The sequence below is a fragment of the Lissotriton helveticus genome, chromosome 3_2 (genome assembly GCF_964261635.1).
Source record: "Lissotriton helveticus chromosome 3_2, aLisHel1.1, whole genome shotgun sequence".
NCBI lineage: Eukaryota > Metazoa > Chordata > Amphibia > Caudata > Salamandridae > Lissotriton > Lissotriton helveticus.
Genome location: NC_136062.1, coordinates 200020888 through 200039657, shown reverse-complemented (window position 1 = coordinate 200039657; position 18770 = coordinate 200020888). Strand labels below are relative to the sequence as shown.

Genomic DNA, 18770 nt, shown 5'->3' with positions numbered 1-18770 from the left:
TTTCAATAAGCATTTATTGAACCAGCATTATCCTAATTTAAAACATGTTTGCTGCGACAATCATTAGACAAAACAGATGTATAGGATTACAAGCCAGACAGAGTCAATCAAAGGTAGAATTCTACCATGGTGCTAAAACAGTGAATATATGCAGGCATATAGATACATGGCGGTAATCAAGCGTATTCCTATGATGCAAACCCTAACTAAGTGTACCTAGCATGTATGTGGATGTAAAGCCAAGAATCCCCTGATGGGAGAGAATGAAGGACCCCATCTTGGTGTTGAGATGGACACCCCACAAGCTGTAGCTTCTGCAGGCCGGGACCTCAGCGTCTAGTGTCAACGTGAAGCTTTTCCTCTGCCTATGTAGAGTGTGTATGGTTCTCTTATACCATAAAGATAGCCTTGGGGTTCCTTACACAGACGAAATGCTGTAAGCACAAGTATGCTAATTAGCCTAGACTAACACCTGCGATTATGCAAACCAGTTCTTTCACCCTAGGATGAAGATAACCATGACTTTTACACAGATAATGTTCATGTTATTATGTATTTCATGTGCAGGGACTTTTCTAAGAATCCTCATGCATAATTAATTAGGCTAATTTCCAGGAAACTGATCAATATTTATTCAGCACATTACTGGGTAGTGTTAGAACTGTTATGCAGAGCACGGTGAAACAAATGTAGGTAAACGTTTGAGTAGCTACCTAGGCCTAGATTGGGGTACATTGGGGTCCATAACATTACCTGAAGACGAACATGGATGCTGCAACTCACTTGATCAATCCTGGTGCTGCTCTAACCAGCATGAGAGCAGCGCCCTGATTGGAGGGAGCGGCCTCACTCTGCACTCCACAGCACGGCACTTTGTGGAAACCTGCGCATGGGGAGGAGGTGAGGACGGGTTAGTTAAATAGCATAATATTAAATCACAGAAATTCACTTAAAGAAACACACTTAGAAACTGTATTAGGGTTCTGGCTTCAGTATGCAAAAACACTGAAATGTGCCAGTTATGGTATGCAATGCATACAACACGTGCCATAAGTCATGTACCCCACCATACAAAAAACCCCAAACAAAACACTAGTTTTAAAATGGCACAAGAAAAACATTACCTCAAGAGCAAAACACAGTAGCTAACATGAGTTACAGTGTGCATTAAATACCATAACTGTTTTATTTTGATGGTTTTTCATGCTTGCAAAGAACTACATTTTTTCACTATTAAAAAAAATATATATATATGAGAGAGCACAAGTCTGAAAAAAATGTATAAGTGCACCATATTTACAAGTACGTAGTTAGTTTAAACATGTGCTGAACACGAGTGTTTTATATTTAGAAGTGAAATACACAGAGTGTCTTATATTCAGTAGTGAAGTGTATAGAATGTTTAAGTAGAGTGACAATAATCGTAATAGTGTGAGATTAATGTAGAAGTGTTGGAATGAATATGAAAACCTCATGTTCTCATGTTAAAGGAAACATGTTAGAGTTGAACAAAACTCTGAAAACCAGTATATTGTGTAGGCCTTAGGGCAATTCACAGCAAATCTAAACGTGCTGCTAAAATAATGTGAGATGGGGTTAACATGGTTCTTCCAAAAATGTATTATCGAATTAAGTTTGAAATATATGCTTTATAGATGTGTTGTTTTAGAAACGTATGTTAGTTAAGAATGCTGTTTAAATCAAGTTAAATGTTTTAGAGTGCAGGGACCCGCTTCGTGTAAATCAAGTAGGCCTGAACTGATAATGTCATCTCCTTTTGATGTGCCATGTGCTCGTTAGAAGAGAAGTCGAGAGGTGTCTAGCACAGAGCTTCGAGTGTGCTTTACGACCTATAGATATGGTGGAGTCTGGAATTTGAGGCCCACTGCAGGACGGACTGTATGCAGGTGCGAGGGTCCTAATCAGCTAGAATGAAAGGGGCTTTGTTCAGTGGCGCTTGGCGCAGGCCTGTAGGAGTTTCCAGGAATTTCAGGGGGTATCGGCGCACTGGAGAAGAAGCCTGGGAACCAAGGTCAACTTTAACGAGGGTCTTGAAGAGTACCATCATGGAGTTTACCGCGCAGAGATGTACCACGTGAGGGGCGTCCCAAGGGGCGTTTCTATTGGAAATGTGATTTGGTATTAGGGAAAGCGACCCGGGAGGAGGGTAGAGCAGATGATTTTGGGAGCCTAAGGAAGCGGATGGGTAGGCAGATAGGCTGATCAGGAGAGACCCATTATCAGAGAAGAGACAAAGAGAAGTGCGTGATCTTCTTAGGAAGTCACCACGGCTGACACCTAGAGGGGTAAAGATCTTGTTAAGTAGGGATGACACTTAGTATAGTGTAGGGACAGACTAACCTGAATTTTCTTTTCTGTAATGACTTTGAGGTTGCAACTTGTATCCATTTTGGCAACGCTCATGTTATTTGAATTTGTACTCATTATTCTGTTTTTCAGACTCAGACTATTCAAAAAGTTCATGTTCATAGTGATACCAATTTATCTTCTGAATCTCATTTTGAGAAGTTTGTATCTTCAGTTATCTTTGACTTTATATTAAATCTTTGAAACTTAATCCTGGTCAGTGGTCATTTAGAGTGGTGTAAGTTCTTAATGGATTGACTTATTGTTAGATTACCTTTTACTCAATGACAGGTACCAACGATCCAGTCGACTTGGTTTGGGATCTGGTAAGGTAACTAGTAACCAGTAATCCCGCGTTAGCAGTTGGTAGCAGAGTGAGGATGGTTATCTTCTTGAGGAAGGTAATCTAGAGAGGTTAGTTTACCCCAAGGCCCCTAGACGTCGAGAAACGAGCAGCGGAAGAATCGTGTGCCGAAAGGTGCAGACGGTGCGAGAAAAGCAGCAGTATCGGAGGAGAGTGAGTATAAAAAGGGTCATGCGTGAACAGATTGCGGTGTTTTGTGTTGTATTTGTATTGTAATGTCTTGCGGAGTTGAATGCCTGTAGTGTGAATGAGAGAAGGTTGTGAGCGCTCGCAACCTGGTAAACTGGTTACCTGGTAAACGGGTGAACTGGTGAAATCTTAAGTTCAGGCCAGAGCTTAAGTGGTTTTGGGTGTATCGAACATCCAGGGTAGTTGTCGACCATAGTACGGAGGTCATGAGGTACCATTGACCGCCGTGGATCCAAGATAGGGGGAGTGTAAGAGTGAGTGTATGAGTAACGGACGCTGGTCGAAAGTTACTGCGTGTGAGTAACCTATCGGAGAAGGCGATTGTCTGGAAGTAAACGGAAAGACATTTCGCCAAGTTAAGGTGACAACTACAGAAAGACTGTGGGCGTACAGTCAAGAAAGGTGATCGCTTGGACGGAAGTAATCATTTTTTCAGAGTATGAATGGGACGCGTGCATGACCGAGGAGACGAGCTGAGAAAGGAGGGGAACTGCTGCGAAGGGGGACGGGTGACGTCGGCTAGAGCCGCGCTGTGATTGAGCGGTTGGTGTGACGTTAGCTAGAGCCGCGCTCTGGTTGGGCGGCTAGAGTGACGTCGGAGGAAAGTCGCGTACGGATAGGCCAGTTAGTGAGAACGGGGCTGAGATTGGTGGAATATCATCAGGAAGTAAACGAACGCGGAGAAAGAGCGAAATCATGAAGTGTTTTAAGTGTTTAAAAGGGATTTTTAAACGAAAACGAAGTGAACATTATTATGGGGAAGAGGCTCCGCCGGAGGGTACACCAGCTCATTATATGGCAACGAATGTGGGGTTGCATACCATATTATGGATTGGGGCTTGGAATAAGCTTACGGAAGGGAATGAGGAAATGCAGTTCCCGAAGTACGGGACGTTTAAGTTAGAGGTGTTACATCGGCTAAAAGCAACCATGTCCTCATTGAAACCCTCGCCCAGACCAACACAGTTTGAGGCCCTTAATGCATGGATTAGGGCTGCACACGACAGAAATTTGAACAGGCGTCAACAAAGACTGACGCGATCGGTAAGAGCAGTGCGAGATTCTAAATGGGATGAGGAAGCAAAGCGGTGGAGGGTACAGGCTATTGAGGTGGAAAAAATGTATCCGATGAGGGAGGTGGCAGGAGGAGGAAACCTCATGGAGGAAGACGAGGAAAGCGAGTCGGAAGACAATCTGATAAACAGATTGTTAATGGATAGACCACCTCCGAGAGTGGGGGTGATAGAAGATAGGGGGCTCGCAAGGGAAGATGGGAACGCCATAGAGGGGTATACACCACTCCCTATATCGGAATGGACACCTACCAAAGGTGGGGAGACACCTCAACCTAGCACAGTACAGAGTGTAGTGGGAAGGTTTGTGGTGCAGAAAACGCCAGCCACCGAAAGGGTTGAGTCCTTTGGATTGCCAGACGCTCTTCAAGTGCCTGTTACCATAGGACCTATAGTATCGATCTATAACCCAGAGAGAGATAGAGAGGAAGAACAGAGGCAATTGGATAGAGAAAGGATCGAGATGGAAAGGAGGAATAACGTGACAAATGCATGGAAGCAATTGCCAGGTTCGGTAACGTGGAACACCCCATTAGATACATCTGTAGGTCCCAACACAGGACAGGGAGGGCAGAGAGGACCGATGGACCTACGGGGACCGCGGCCAAAGTCCTATACAGAATTAAGAGCTGATTTGAGGGAATGGGATGGGTCCGCAGTAACCCCGAGTAACAGGTCAAGGACAGAACCAGAATGGGAAAGCAGAGGTAACGGGACTGTATCTCATTGTGGGGCCAGCGAAAGCAGTCAGGGGCGGGAAGGCCAAAGTCAAGAGAATAGAGGAGTTACACGTCCTACGGATGAGAGGGAGCAGCAGGAACAAAATAGTAGGAGTGTAGAGTGTGAAGAGATGTCCCGTCTCTGGGAGAAAGGAGGAGACCAAATGGTACAGGCTTTTCAGAATAGGTTTAGGTGCCTTCATCATGTACTCGGAGAAGACGTTCAACATTGGAGAAAGGAGAACAGTGATAGGTCCCGCCACGCCTCGAATAATCAGGAATCACAGGGAAGTAGTGAAGAAAGAGGGAGTAATGGAATATCTTACCATGCATCCCGTGAAACTAGCCAGGATGGGGAGAGAGGGGCTATGAGGCGTGAAGGAGTGTTTCACCACCCACCTCGAGAAGATGGAAAGGCATGGGACCTAGAGAGATGGGAACAGGGGAGGACTCCCTATAACTCACCAGTACCTAAACGTAGATCTCGGAGCTGGGATGGGAGAGATGCGGATGGAGGAGCTAAATTTAGTGTGTTGAAAACTGAAATTAAGGCAAAGAGACTCGATGTTACTAGTTTAAAATCAGATGTTGATGAGATAATAGATGGAACATTGCCTTTGGAAAGGATAGAATTGTATGAACAGGATGAGTTATTGTTCATGGCAAAGGATATTACTAGGAAAGCTAGAGCGTTTCATGAGAAACTGACTGATTTGGCAGACAGGTATGCCGTGGATTTATCTAGGACAAGGGCGTTGCAGAGTAACCACAGATTACAGTACGCAGACCAGGACCTAGATGAGAAGAGAACTACTGGATTAAAAACACACATAAGAGAGCTGGTATCAGGGATAAGAGTGTGGAGAGAATTGGACAAATGGGAAGAAAGGTGGTCGAAAAAGGGCACAGTTAGACGAAGTGCAAATGTGATGACCCCCGAGGGAAGGGTAATGCATATGGAGGCATTCCCTTTGCGAGAAATATCAAACGGAAATTATGTACATGTGCCCTGGAGTAGAGGAGATTTAGCTGCATTTACCAACTCATTTCCGAAGTTAAGGGACAATCCAGTTGAGTGGTATAAGCAGGTAGAAAGGTTTGTCAAGATCTCGAAAGTATTGTGGATCGATTTGAACACGTTGTTTGACATCGTGGTCCCATCTGATTTGTGGACCCCGTGCAAGACTAGTGTTGAATGGCCAAATACTGAACCAGTGAGGGATGCTCGGACTAATGGACCGTCCGAGATTGTCATGAGAAAGTATGAAAGGGTAATAGCATGGCTGAAAGATAAGGTACCACCGCAGGATATAGATTGGGTGAAAATAGACCGAACGAGGCAGGAACCCAAGGAGACAGTTCACGAGTTTTATGAAAGATTATTGAAAACATTCAAGCAATACAGTGGACTAGATGTAATGGATCCCAAAGATATAGGGCAGTTTGTGTCAAAGTTTGTCTTGGGGTTGAGACCTGATATTTGTTTGATGATACAGCAACATTTAATCTGTTGGCAGAACAAACCACTAGATGAGATTTTACGTTATGCAAGATACTGTAGTGACGAGATAGATTCTAAAGCCAAGAATCTAAAGGAGAAATTGATGGTGGTGCAAATGCAGTCCGCTGGGAAGGGTGGCCAGCAGAAGCAGGGGATGGGACGAAAACCAAACGGTCAGAACAAAGATAATGAAGAAGGGCAGAGACCTAGGCTAGACTTTGCCACTTTAAAGAAAACGACAAAGTGCCATCAGTGTCACCAGGTGGGGCATTGGCGACGCGAGTGTCCCTTTAACCCTGAAAATGGAGAGCTAGAAGTAGAAGAGCAGGTTCAAGAAGTCCCAACTCCAAAGGTGACAGTTCCAGGAAGCAAGGTGGCCAAAGGGGGGACTTCGGCTCCACGGGCCCAGTTCCCACAGCCACCGAAGGTAGCGACAGGGGGAAAGGTCTTTAAACAAATGCCTCTATTCATCGAGGAAGAAAAGTGTTATTACATTGATCCATTGACAGGACAACGTGTGAGTAGTGAAGAGGACTGTACCCTCGGGGCAGTCCTAGAGGTCGATCAAAGAGGGCCATTTGTTGAGGCAGAAGTGGCAGGGTGTCCCACAACGTTCTTGGTGGATACTGGGGCTACCCGATCAACTCTGAGATCGGCGGTGGTTCCAGACTTGCCGATGTCGGGGGAAACAATTCAGGTGGTAGGAGTCGCAAATAAAAGGCTGACTAGTCCATTGACGGAACCAGTGTCTGTGAAGATAGGAAACCATATGAACGAACATCAGTTTGTGGTTTGTGACTCGAGTCCGGTATGTCTGTTAGGAAGGGATTTGTTGTGCAAATTGAACTGCACCATATACTGCACCCCGCAAGGAGTGGAGGTACAGACTACCGACGATGATTCTACCTTTAAGGTGGCCAATTCAAAATCCTGTGTAGAACTATATCCTACTCTGACAGTAGAAGATCTGCCCCAAGACTTACGAGATGCAGTGGCGTCAGAGGTATGGGATTTCACAGGAGAAGAAATAGGATTGATTAAAGGGGTAGAACCGGTAAAAATACTAGTAAAACCAAATGCCGAGTTTCCAAGAACGCCTCAATACAAATTGTCACAGGAAACGATTGCAGGGATAAAACCTGTGATCGAGTCAATGATACAACAGGGAATACTGAAAGAAATTGTGGGTAGTCCTTGTAACTCCCCGATTATGGGTTTGCAGAAACCTAGCGGGAAATTCAGGATAGTGCAGGATTTACGAAAAATTAACAACATAGTCGTTTCATGTTGTCCCGTGGTACCGAATCCTTCAGTGATACTGTTTCAAATACCATGTCAAGCAGAATGGTTCACAGTGATAGATCTTTGCCAGGCTTTCTTTTCCATCCCATTGGATGAAGAGAGCAGATATCTTTTTGCTTTTAAAATGGAAGATCGCGTTTTAACATGGTGTCGAATCCCACAAGGATTCACAGACAGTCCATCCTTCTTCAACCAGTTGTTGAAGAAGAATCTCGAAAATCTAGTACTGCCGCAGAATTCGGTTCTGGTCCAGTACATAGATGACCTACTTGTGGCGTCAGAGACAGAGGAAGCCTGTAAAGTAGACTCAATTGCCTTACTGAACCATTTAGCCGAAAATGGACATAAGGTATCTCCGAGCAAGTTGCAGTATTGTCTGACAGAAGTACAGTATTTGGGACACCGGTTAGAGAAAGGAAAACGTAAGGTGTCACCAGAGAGGATTGAGGCGATAATGAAGATGAATGCGCCTACAACACAGAGGGAAGTTAGAATGTTCCTAGGAATGGTGGGTTACTGCCGACAGTGGATAGTTAACTTTTCACTGAAAGCAAAGCCCTTACAGAAACTGACGCACAAGGAGGTGAGTGATCCGGTACCATGGGACGAAGAATGCTTGGTGGCGTTCTTGCAGTTGAGAGACGATTTGTGTCGTGCTCCGGCTCTGGGAATGCCTGATTACGAGAAATCATTCTCACTCTATTGTTGTGAGAGAGAGGGATGTGCTTTGTCAGTCTTGGCACAGACCCACGGAAATGCCCGTAGACCAGTTGCATATTTTTCGGCTACATTAGATCCAGTAGCCGCAGCGTTGCCCGGATGTCTCAAATCCGTTGCTGCAACGGGTGTCAGCATTGAAAGGAGCGAGAGTATTGTGATGGGACATCCAGTGGTGGTGTATGTACCACATTCAGTTGAATTGCTAATGACCAGGACGAAGACGCAGCATCTGACCAATAGTAGGCTCACGCGCTACGAGCAAGTTATTCTTGCTGCGGAGAACGTGACCCTCAGGAGATGCTCTGTCTTGAATCCTGCTACTTTAATGCCATTACCTACTGTAATAGAAGGCGAAGGATGTGAAGACCACGATTGCCTTGATGTGACTGAACTATGCACGAAACCCAGACCAGATATTGTGGATGAGCCGTTGTCTGACCCCGATGAAATTTATTTTGTTGATGGCTCATGTTTAAGAGACGATACTGGTCGGTTGAGAGCAGCTTATGCTGTTTGTACCATTACTGGAGTTGTGGAAGCCGCTTTCCTGGAAGGAGTACATTCCGCACAGGTAGCAGAAATTATTGCCCTAACTCGTGCCTGCATAGCAGGAAACGGAAAGAGAGTCACCATATACACTGACAGCCAATATGGTTTCGGTGTGGTTCATGATTTCGGGCAGTTGTGGTCTCAGAGAGGTTACATGACCTCCTCTGGTTCGCCCATTCGAAATGGAGAATTTGTGCGACTGTTGTTAGAAGCATTACAAGGTCCAGTTGACATCGCAATAGTAAAGTGTGTAGCACATACTAAGAATACAGATTTTGTGTCACAAGGCAACAGATACGCTGATGAAGTCGCACGTTATTGTGCAGAACAAAATTATTCCTTCTCAAAAGTGGAAATAGATGGTGCTGAAGAAAAGACTGAATTAAGTATGATGTTAGAAACTGTAGACACTTGGGAGGATTTAAGAATGATGCAGGAGAACGCACCTGAAACAGAGAAAAAGGCATGGGAAATAGCAGGTTGCGTGCGAAGTGAAATGGATTTTTGGGTTTCAGCAGATGGGAGGGCTGTGTTACCTGAAGAATTAGCAAATCCCATGGCGAGAGAAATACATGGTCCAGTACATCTAGGAAGGGATGCTATGATGAGAGTGTTTAGGCAAACTTGGTATTTTCCTAAATTTAGAATAGCAGCAGAATCAGTATGTAAGCGATGTGTTACCTGCCAACAACTGAACGTAGGCAAGCGAACACCAGTCACCCTGAGTCACATTGGGAGGTCGGGGGGGCCTTTCAATAGAATGCAACTAGATTTCATCGAAATGCCAAGAGTTAATCGCCTTCGGTATGTGTTGGTGATTGTATGCGTATTTTCCAGATGGGTTGAAGCGTACCCTACACGTAGGTGCGATACACTCACAGTGGCAAAATTGTTGCTCAGGGAGTTGATACCGCGCTTCGGGGTGCCTGCCTCTCTGGAATCGGACAGAGGAAAACATTTTAACAGCGAAATAGTGAAGATGGTGTGCTCTACACTGAATATCGATCAAAAACTGCATTGTAGTTATCGACCAGAAGCTTCAGGAATTGTGGCACAAGTGAACGGCACTCTGAAGAATAGATTGGCTAAAGTAGTGGCATCCACATCTTTGAGTTGGCCAGATGCTCTTCCTTTAGTGCTTATGAGCATGCGCAGCACCCCTGACAGGAGGACAGGTCTCTCTCCACACGAGATTCTGATGGGGAGGGCCATGAGACTTCCCACAGTTCCAACTGCTGCCCTATTGAATATTACAGATGATCTGATCTTGGATTATTGTAAAGGATTGTCTGACGCCATCCATTCTGTGTCCCTTCAGGTGCATGCGGCTGAAGTTCCAGCATCGAGGAACCTGTGTCATGACCTGAACCCAGGGGACTGGGTGTTGGTCAAAAAGCACGTCCGGAAGAACTGCCTAGATGTTCGCTGGCGTGGGCCCTTTCAGGTAATCCTGATCACGAACACCGCGGTGAAGTGCGAGGGGCTGCCAAATTGGATCCATGCATCCCATACTCGAAGAGTTCCAGCACCTCTAGAAGAAACAGCTCCTATCCCAGACGAAAGCCCGGAAGTGGAAGAAGAGTCGCAAGAAGGGATTGAAGCAGCTGAGGGGGTGTCGGAAGAAGTTGGGAACGCATCGGATTCAGAAGAAGAGCGAAGGCAGGACGGCAGCGAGACTGAAGACGCAACTGAAGGAGAGAGCAGCAGTGAATACGAAACAGACACAGATCAGTACCAGAGTGATCAAGAACCGAGTGTGAGGACGAGATATAGGAGAACAAGGTGTGAGGCTGCCACTTGGCCGGGAAGAAACAGGAGGCTAAGTTTGAGGTCGGCCCAGGAAGAAACACTTGTTCCTATATCCGAAGACTCGGATCAGGAAGAAGATACCCAGGAGGGAACAGAGGAGGGCCCTAGAAGATCAAGGAGGGTGCGAGTGCCTAGTAGAAGATACTCTACTCCTGATTGGACCTACCTCGTTGCAGATGTCGGTGGGGCACAGAACCGGGAGGGTCAGGGAAGTGAACCTGATCAGAACTGACCCAATCATCACTGTACAAATACTGTTCCTGCTACCGGGGACGGAGACTGAAAGGTTGCTGACACTCAACATCGTCTATCCTCCTCTCCTAAGCGGAATAAGAAAATTGATTTTAGAAACAGTTGAATTTCCAGTTTGCTGTTCACGATATCCAGTGTTGGAGGGAACTCTCCTTCGGTTAGAAATGCTTGAGCGAGTAGTGGAAGTTCTTGGAATGCTCATTGTTTTGGACTAACACTTTGTTGCAAAAAGACTTTTTGAAAGGACTTTGAAAATTACTGCAAGATAACCTAGCGCCGAGTGGAAGAAGAAAAATGGTAGGGGTTTCCTTTTAGCGGATGGAGAAGGGCTAGGGTTGTCTGTTTCTACCGGACTTTAAATTGTTTTGCGGAGTAAATTGTCGGCTTCCAAGTGTTCCAAAGAGAGACATTATGTAAAAGAAAGACTTTGTTCAGAGAGAAGAAGAAGCGAATGCTGGAAGAACGTCAAGAGCTACACTGTTTGAGAACATGGAGGCTGGCAACCCGAACCGCAGGGCAAAATGTATAGTTGGCACAATGTTGGGAGTGGTGATTTCCCTGATAGTTTTAGTGGTTACTGTCTCATACATAGTGGGACACGAGAGAGATGCAACAGCAGTCAAGGAGGTCAAGGGAGTGTCAACACCGAGAACCACTATTGTTAATGATAAGGGAAACATCAATGATAAAGACAAAGCGTTGTTAGATGCAGAAATAAAAAGGTTACACACAGATGAGTCACAGGGAAATTTCAGGTCAAATGCTTATGCTAAATTGCTTTATGAGTACATTGATGTCATGGAGGCGAAGAATTGCTACGTTTGTATGCAATTACCAGCTTCGGTAGAGGAGGGTATCAGATACCATCATCTTCCATTGACATATGGAATCACATGCAGTTTGTTGTTGAGCATATTTTATGGACGAGAAGGATTTGAGTATTATTTCTCGAATTTCGACTCGACATTGCCAGAGGTCCCAAATTACAAGCATTTGAACAAGTGGGACTATTACAAGAGCGAAGACAGATTACACAAATGGTTTATTCCATGGAAAACGTTAGATACTTCACATGCTCGAAGAAATAATCTGACTTGTCAAGTGTCAGAAATTGAGAAAAAGTTTATAGGGCAGGTAGATACTAGGTACAGGAGGCAGAAGATTCTAAAGGCCTCAGGACAATGGGAAACAGATTGGACCAAGGAGGAAAGGATACATCAAAGAAAGGGTAGCTTTGGTCCAATTGCTTTAGACAAGGAGAAATGGGGGAAACTGTGCATTCACAGGAGTTACTCCTATTATGAGAATCTGTATGTAGGTCAAGTCAGTTGTGAACATGCTTTTCAATTGGAGTATTACTCTAAGGATTTCCTGAAAGAGATGCAGGCAATTCCAAATGTATATTTTGTATGTGGAAGAAATGCCTATGTAAAGCTACCAGATAATTGGTACGGATCATGCTATCTGGCTATTGTCTTCCCTAAAATATATCATGTTGAGAATTTAGAAACGACGAAGAAAGAAATACCAACTAGAGGGAAGAGAGGGCTGGGTGCAGCAGAAGTAATTGGGGATGTATTCGGTGCTGCATTCCCTATCCTAGGAGTGATATTGAATGACATTAAGATTAGGAGGTTAGCTACAGTCGTAGATAGGCTATCTGCCAGTACTGCTAGATCATTGATGCTGGTGGAAGGTGAGATGCAATCGATTAGGGCAATGGTTCTTCAGAACCGACTTGCTTTAGACGTTCTGTTAGCTAAAGAGGGAGGAGTCTGTAAGGCTTTGAAGGTCCAGGAATGTTGCACTTACATTCCAGACAATTCAAAACCTCTAGAGAAGTATATACGAAACATCACTGCCATACACTACGAAATTGAGGATCTGATAAAGATAAACGTGTGGGAAAAAGTAGGTCATGGAATGGGTAAAGTTGGAGGTTGGTTTGCCAACTTAGGAAAGGGTATCGTTTGGTACATACTGAAACCCATCATCATAATTGTGATTTGTGTAATCACTTTGTGGGGATTGGAGCGTTTGTATCAGTGGTATAGAGCAAATAGGTTGCAGAGATCTATGAGGAAACAAGAGGAAAAGTTGACAGCGATGCAGGACACTCAATACAGAAGTCTGAAAGCATTGGAGACAATGAAAAGAGGTGGCACTGCCACGACTTCACTTTGAAGGGTTCTACATTTTGTGATGGTGTCTTGATGGTGATGACCCCTGAAGGTCATCAAAGGGGGGATTGAGAGAGCACAAGTCTGAAAAAAATGTATAAGTGCACCATATTTACAAGTACGTAGTTAGTTTAAACATGTGCTGAACACGAGTGTTTTATATTTAGAAGTGAAATACACAGAGTGTCTTATATTCAGTAGTGAAGTGTATAGAATGTTTAAGTAGAGTGACAATAATCGTAATAGTGTGAGATTAATGTAGAAGTGTTGGAATGAATATGAAAACCTCATGTTCTCATGTTAAAGGAAACATGTTAGAGTTGAACAAAACTCTGAAAACCAGTATATTGTGTAGGCCTTAGGGCAATTCACAGCAAATCTAAACGTGCTGCTAAAATAATGTGAGATGGGGTTAACATGGTTCTTCCAAAAATGTATTATCGAATTAAGTTTGAAATATATGCTTTATAGATGTGTTGTTTTAGAAACGTATGTTAGTTAAGAATGCTGTTTAAATCAAGTTAAATGTTTTAGAGTGCCGGGACCCGCTTCGTGTAAATCAAGTAGGCCTGAACTGATAATGTCATCTCCTTTTGATGTGCCATGTGCTCGTTAGAAGAGAAGTCGAGAGGTGTCTAGCACAGAGCTTCGAGTGTGCTTTACGACCTATAGATATGGTGGAGTCTGGAATTTGAGGCCCACTGCAGGACGGACTGTATGCAGGTGCGAGGGTCCTAATCAGCTAGAATGAAAGGGGCTTTGTTCAGTGGCGCTTGGCGCAGGCCTGTAGGAGTTTCCAGGAATTTCAGGGGGTATCGGCGCACTGGAGAAGAAGCCTGGGAACCAAGGTCAACTTTAACGAGGGTCTTGAAGAGTACCATCATGGAGTTTACCGCGCAAAGATGTACCACGTGAGGGGCGTCCCAAGGGGCGTTTCTATTGGAAATGTGATTTGGTATTAGGGAAAGCGACCCGGGAGGAGGGTAGAGCAGATGATTTTGGGAGCCTAAGGAAGCGGATGGGTAGGCAGATAGGCTGATCAGGAGAGACCCATTATCAGAGAAGAGACAAAGAGAAGTGCGTGATCTTCTTAGGAAGTCACCACGGCTGACACCTAGAGGGGTAAAGATCTTGTTAAGTAGGGATGACACTTAGTATAGTGTAGGGACAGACTAACCTGAATTTTCTTTTCTGTAATGACTTTGAGGTTGCAACTTGTATCCATTTTGGCAACGCTCATGTTATTTGAATTTGTACTCATTATTCTGTTTTTCAGACTCAGACTATTCAAAAAGTTCATGTTCATAGTGATACCAATTTATCTTCTGAATCTCATTTTGAGAAGTTTGTATCTTCAGTTATCTTTGACTTTATATTAAATCTTTGAAACTTAATCCTGGTCAGTGGTCATTTAGAGTGGTGTAAGTTCTTAATGGATTGACTTATTGTTAGATTACCTTTTACTCAATGACAGGTACCAACGATCCAGTCGACTTGGTTTGGGATCTGGTAAGGTAACTAGTAACCAGTAATCCCGCGTTAGCATATATATATATATATATATATAGGCATACATATATATATTTCATGATTGATAGATAGATAGATAGATAGATAGATAGATAGATAGATAGATAGATAGATAGATAGATAGATAGATAGATAGATGCTCCTCAATACCACACTGTAGGTTCAGTATTTGACCACTAATTCTTAGACCACTCTCACCGAAAAATAGGTAAACCACTTAATCTGACCATGCCTAACAAAAAAAGAATGTCTCCTTGTGTAATGTAATGTGTGCTCATGTAAAGCACTTGATTACCGTTGGGTCGAGTTCGTGCTATATAAAAGTGCAAAAAAATAATAATAATAAGCTCCCTCTTTTACTAGGTTATTTTTATTACGTAACGTGAATGTGGCGCCCTGTGCTTTTTTTCCTCCAATCTGTACGTCAGTAAGTCCCCATGCTCTCCTTGGAGACTTGTGGTTTAACCACAACTGAAATATCTTAGTTAGAGATGGACACAGGAGCACTGTGGGAAACTTGCGTTATCACTGCAGCGTCTTATAACAGAAATTATTATGGGTAGTGACATGCTGAGCTCGTGGAAAGTTATTCCTATCAGGGGATGGCAGAGTTCTGTGTCAGGTTTTACGACTGAATAGAAATGACTGCTGCGCACTGAGCGGGCGCTTGGAACATGAATCTATCCGTGTCTTATCCATTAAAATGTGCATGTGATGTGGATCTCAGAGAGTTTTTCTCAGTCTTCACTCTCAGCGCTGCCGTAGATATGCCCCTGCTACTCCTTGTCTGACATACCCTAATGAGCAGCCGTCATCATAGCTCCCCAGTTCCGTAAATCAGACGTGTCAACCTCGTCATGCTAGCATGGACTGAGGCAGGAAGAGTGATGTCGGTGAGGGAAGAAATCGTACTCGACCGAACCGTCCACTGACCTATGCTTATTCAAGTGATCCATTTCCGGTTTCTTTATACTCATTAGGTTACGTTCACTGCAGCCGGTGTTCCGTCGCAGGAAACCAGCCCTTCGTTTACCTGTTCTTTGCGGCTATGAGGACGATGCTCCGGCAAGGTCAAAACAATCTAAACAGGATTGAGGCAGAATTCGTGGCTTGTTTTCACAACAGTTAGACGAGGAGTTATTGCTCGGAGTCTGATGATTCATTTTCCGCCTGCGTCAACGGGCGCGCGGAATGCTGCTGACACAGCACAAGGTTCGGCTTCCGGGACGGCGGCACGCTCGCGATAGACTTTTTCGAATGAAATAAGGAGGCTCTTAAATCTTCGAAAGTGGAGTCCTTTATTGCTGATACATATTGTGTCCATGAACTAGACGACAGGCACTGAAGGTCAAGAGGTTTATTCTCGATAATTCTAACCCCATGCACCCTCAACATTTACAGCGGGTGCCTTCTTATCTGTCGTGATAATGCCCTTTGTAGGAAGCACTCAGAAGGCAGAAGTGCGGTTGTTAGAGAGCAAGCTAGTGGCAACCACTTGACCCCTATCTCTGTCAACTGTTATCTCCCAGCTCCCTTCCAGAATCTGTGGCATCCAGTTCCCTAGAAACAGATAACCATGATGATACCATATCTCCCTTTGTAACATAACCAACAAAGCTTATAACATAGCATAAAGTATACTCAACATAGCATGGCACTAAATAATAACAACGGTACAAAAGGGGGTGGTGATGGACGGAGCATCTGAACCAATCAAACACTCACACCCAGTCAAAAGATCTGGGTTTAATCCATCACCGTTCTTTAGCCCACTCTGCCACCCCAGTTCAGACATGGCTATATGCAAATCAGTCTGACCCTGTGCCTCATGGGAACAGTCCAGCCCGAACCTGCCAAGCCATGCCTTCCCTGGACCGGAAACAAGCTTCCGAGGACCGGTTTCTGGCATTACAGCCTTCTTCAGCCCGGCTTGCTTGAATCCAGTGGCAAAGTGAGCAAGGGACTCACGCATGAGCATACCCTGCCACACTTATGGCGGCCAAAAGCGGTACAAAAGGGGGTGGTGATGGACGGAGCATCTGAACCAATTAAACACTCACACCCAGTCAAAAGATCTGGGTTTAATCCATCACCGTTCTTTAGCCCACTCTGCCACCCCAGTTCCGACATGGCTATATGCAAATCAGTCTGACCCTGTGCCTCATGGGAACAGTCCAGCCCGAACCTGCCAAGCCATGCCTTCCCTGGACCGGAAATAAGCTTCCGAGGACCGGTTTCTGGCATTACAGCCTTCTTCAGCCCGGCTTGCTTGAATCCAGTGGCAAAGTGAACAAGGGACTCACGTCTGAGCATAACCTGCCACACTTATGGCGGCCAAAAGCGGTACAAAAGGGGGTGGTGATGGACGGAGCATCTGAACCAATCAAACACTCACACCCAGTCAAAAGATCTGGGTTTAATCCATCACCGTTCTTTAGCCCACTCTGCCACCCCAGTTCCGACATGGCTATATGCAAATCAGTCTGACCCTGTGCCTCATGGGAACAGTCCAGCCCGAACCTGCCAAGCCATGCCTTCCCTGGACCGGAAACATGTTTCCGGTCCAGGGAAGACATGACTTGGCAGTTCGGGCTGTACAAAATCCAGTGGCAAAGTGAGCAAGGGACTCACATCTGAGCATACCCTGCCACACTTATGGCGGCCAAAAGCGGTACAAAAGGGGGTGGTGATGGACGGAGTATCCGAATCAATCAAACACTCACACCCAGTCAAAAGATCTGGGTTTAATCCATCACCGTTCTTTAGCCCACTCTGCCACCCCAGTTCAGACAGGGCTATATGCAAATCAGTCTGACCCTGTGCCTCATGGGAACAGTACAGCCCGAACTGCCAAGTCATGTCTTCCCTGGACCGGAAACATGTTTCCCATGAGGCACAGGGTCAGACTGATTTGCATATAGCCATGTCTGAACTGGGGTGGCAGAGTGGGCTAAAGAATGGTGATGGATTAAACCCAGATCTTTTGACTGGGTGTGAGTGTTTGATTGATTCGGATACTCCGTCCATCACCACCCCCTTTTGTATCGCTTTTGGCCGCCATAAGTGTGGCAGGGTATGCTCAAACGTGAGTCCCTTGCTCACTTTGCCACTGGATTCAAGCAAGCCGGGCTGTAGACGGCTGGAATGCCAGAAACCGGTCCTCGGAAGCTTGTTTCCGGTCCAGGGAAGACATGACTTGGCAGTTCCCTGTACTGGGCTAAAGAACGGTGATGGATTAAACCCAGATCTTTTGACTGGGTGTGAGTGTTTGATTGATTCGGATACTCCGTCCATCACCACCCCCTTTTGTACCGCTTTTGGCCGCCATAAGTGTGGCAGGGTATGCTCAGACGTGAGTCCCTTGCTCACTTTGCCACTGGATTCAAGCAAGCCGGGCTGAAGACAGCTGGAATGCCAGAAACCGGTCCTCGGAAGACATGACTTGGCAGTTCGGGCTGTACTGTTCCCATGAGGCACAGGGTCAGACTGATTTGCATATAGCCATGTCTGAACTGGGGTGGCAGAGTGGGCTAAAGAACGGTGATGGATTAAACCCAAACACTTCATCCAACACAGGTATTGTGCTGGACGCTTTTGTTGATGTCACAAGTTGTGCGATAGAAAAGCGTGAGTACTCATCCATAATGACCAGGATATATTGTCCAGATTTGAATGGCCCAAAGAAGTCTACGGCAACATGCTGCCAAACACCCTCTGGCAGCTGGGATACTTGCAGTGGTGCAGGAGGATCATGTCGACTGACCAGTTGGCATTGGGGACAGTCCTTCAATGTGAGCTCTACCATTTGGTCTAGCACTGGAAACCATACCCGCTCCCTCAGTGCTCTCTTGGTGGCCACAATGCCTCTGTGGCCTTCATGTGCCAGATTAATAATGCCTTGCCGTAAATGTTTCGGGATGACTATTCGATTGTCTCGTAAGAGCAGGCCATTTGTGACTACTGACAGTTCCTCCTTCACGTGCTTGAAAGCGGCAAGTTCATGTCTGTCAACTAAGCTGTTAGGAGTTTTGACATCTAAGTGTCTCCACTCATTGTTTTGTATACAGCGCTTTATGTCTTGCAGAGTGACATCTTCAAGAGTGGTATCTAAGATGGCTTCCAGCGGGACTGCTGCTGATCGGGCCTGATCTACCACAAAGCATACGTATTCCTCGGCTACAGACGGTCTGCACTTGGTTGTCTCTTTGGGGTGCC

At 45.2% G+C, this 18770-nt stretch overlaps 1 long non-coding RNA gene across 2 annotated transcripts in view; it reads right to left on the bottom strand.

Annotated features, from left to right (window-relative positions):
- LOC144826265 (uncharacterized) overlaps positions 1-15719 on the bottom strand; it is a 142748-nt gene extending 127029 nt beyond the window's left edge. Inside the window, exons 1-2 of one of the 2 annotated variants that reach the window (XR_013609742.1) lie at positions 15589-15719; positions 754-883 (exon numbers count right to left, since the gene is read on the bottom strand). This is a non-coding gene — a long non-coding RNA (uncharacterized LOC144826265). Of the gene's footprint in view, positions 1-753; positions 884-15488 lie in introns of both variants that reach the window. The other variant, XR_013609743.1, reaches the window with a different exon arrangement.
- Between the last annotated feature and the right edge of the window lie 3051 nt (positions 15720-18770).